The 2782-nt window shown below is 36.3% G+C and overlaps 1 non-coding gene across 1 annotated transcript; it reads left to right on the top strand.

Annotated features, from left to right (window-relative positions):
* The first annotated feature begins 2298 nt into the window (after positions 1-2298).
* On the top strand, positions 2299-2405 carry LOC144229075 (U6 spliceosomal RNA). The gene has a single exon (XR_013334346.1). It is a non-coding gene; the product is annotated as a U6 spliceosomal RNA (small nuclear RNA).
* The last annotated feature ends 377 nt before the right edge of the window (positions 2406-2782 follow it).

The following is a 2782-nucleotide window of genomic DNA, read 5'->3' on the forward strand; positions in this document are numbered from 1 at the left end:
TAAGACAGGTACTATGCTACCCATTTTATAGATGTGAAACTGAAGCTTAGAAAGTATAAATAATCTATGTAAAATCACCCTTGGAATTGACTGAGCATATTTTGAGATTCTAATCATTAGAAGAATGGAAATCTGCTATGTGCCTTACAGGAAAGTAACATGCAAGGAGAAACCTCCCATTTCTGTCTGATGACATTACCTTCTGAATATAACCCCTGGGACTCCAGCACTCATCTTGAGACAATTACAGGAGCCAACCTAAGAGAATGAGACAAAACTGAGGATGACAGTGCAAAATGCTGGAAAGAACCTGGGACCTTGATGATTCCACTGAGCTGTTGAATTCACCAGCCTTCAAACTTCAAATTTATATTTCAGCCACTTTGAAGTATATGTTCTGTTACTTGTGGCTCAAAACACAATATCCTAACTAATAAAGTCTAAGACCCTAGCCATAGATGATTAGAAAAGGATTAGTGCTTGAGCTGAAAGCAGCCATCCATATCGTGAATGCCAAGGAGTCAGGATATGGGAGTTCACAGTCAGGGACTCTATAGTGGATCATGTCTAATGAGACTAATCAGATCCTTTCTGGAAAAGTCTGAAAAAGATAACATTTTCTCTCATCTGCTTGGGAACCTTTCTCTAGAAGTTAACCCATCTCTTCTGTATCTTCAATGTTTCCTGTGGAAAGGATCTCTTTACTGGATCACTGAGGAACCATAATTCTTAGTATTTTCTTTTGTCATATAGGTTTATTAGTGTTGCTACTGTGGCATAGGGATGCACCCTCTTAAATACAATTTAAATTTCTCAAATAGAAAGCTAACAACACCTTTGTCAAATTCAGACTTTCTTATAAATACCACCCTAAATAGCTTTATCTCTTTCATAATCAACTCATTAAAATAGTTGCCTCCAGTTTCTGTCCTTCAAGTCATTCCTCAACCCATGGCAATTTACATCTGCAATACCTCAACAGGACATTGTCTCTTATAAGGATTACACAATAGTAATAAAATAGATTAACAATTGCTAAGTAACAAACTGAGCCCAAACTTAATCATTTTAAACAGCAGCCACCACTTATTATCTTTCATGATTCTGTGGGTTGACTAAGCTTGATAACTTTTTTTCTGCATGGCTTTGGCTGGAGCTGTGGTCATCTGGAAGCTTGACTGGACTAGAACATCCACTATGTCTCATTCACATGGCTGGCAGGTGGTGTTGGCTCTTGTTTGGGAGCGTCGCTGGAAATGAGTCCTTCTCATGGCTCCTCCATATGTGGGCTTCCCACAGCATGAAAGCTGAGCTTGAAGAGGGAATGTTTTAAGTTTGTGAAAGTAGAAGCTGTCCAGTCTCAGAAGTTAAACAATCTCACTTCTACCATATTTTATTGGTCAATATAAGCTCTATACAGTCCAGATTCAAGAAAAGGGAAAATGATTTTATCTCTTGATGGGAGGCATAGCAAAGAATTTGCAGCTCCCTTTAATATATTGCTGTAATTAATGGTTTTCCTTATTGTTAACACCAATGAAAACAATACAGTCCTTATTTTACATGACATCTCAATTTTCTTGAAATATTCTCTTCTTTCAACTCCCACGACAATGCACTCTTCTAGTTTTCTGGCTACTTCTAGAGCTATTCTTGTTTTCTTGTGATGAATCCTCAAACTCAAAACATCACTATTTCTTAGGATTCCATCCTTGGTCTTTTCCTATCATCACTTCATACACTCTTATTGGACAGTCTAATAAACTCTCAAGACTTTCATTGCTATCTACACATTAATCACTCTCAAATCTTTACTCACAGCTCATATCTCTCACTTAAGTTTCAAACCCTAGACACCCCATCTTTACTGAACATCTCCTATTTTCATTTAAATATCCTACTAGCATCATAAACTTAAGAAAGTCTAAAATTGAACTCATTGTATTTTTTCCCAAAGCTCCTATTTCAATCTTATCTTTCTCTGTGAATAGCACCATAACTCTCTTAGTTACATGATACAGAGAATTAGTCATTTTGACTCTCCTTTTACTCAACTATACATCCAGTTGCCAAGGCTAGTTAATTTTATCTTCTAAACACCTTTCACATTTGTCAAGTTGTCTATGTTTCTTCTCCAGTAAACTAGTGCTAAACTCTAGATCAGACCACTGCCATCTTTTACCTGATATACTTCAACACTTTCTATCTGGTCTTCTCACCTCCAGACTGGCTTCCTCTTTAATTCATTTTTTCACACTGAAACCAGACTAGTTTTTAATGTCAATATTAGATCATGTCATGCTCAATTTGGCAGCATATATCCTAAAATTGGAACAAAACAAACAAGACTAGTATGGCCACTGTGCAAGAATAACTTATAAATGTGTGAAGTATTCCTTATATTTTCTGTGTTGATAGGCACACAGTCTATAAAGATGCAATTTACATGACAATAACAGCACAAATGACGGGAGAGGATGAAGTCATATAGGAGCAAAGTTTTTGCATACTATTACAATGAAGTTGGTATTAATCTAAACTAGATTGTTATGAATTAAGATGATAATTGAACTCTCATAGCAACCACTAAGAAAATGACTCAAAAAACACAGTAAGAGAAATAATGACATTAAAATAGTTCACTAGCAAATATCCTTTTAAAACAAAAGTAGTCAGTAATAAAGGATAAAAACATACATTTAGAAAACAAATAGGGGCGCCTGGGTGGCTTAGTCGGTTAAGCGTCCGACTTTCGCTTAGGTCATGATCTCGCGGTTCGTGG

The sequence above is a fragment of the Crocuta crocuta genome, unplaced genomic scaffold (genome assembly GCF_008692635.1).
Source record: "Crocuta crocuta isolate KB4526 unplaced genomic scaffold, BGI_CrCroc_1.0 scaffold153, whole genome shotgun sequence".
Taxonomy (NCBI): domain Eukaryota; kingdom Metazoa; phylum Chordata; class Mammalia; order Carnivora; family Hyaenidae; genus Crocuta; species Crocuta crocuta.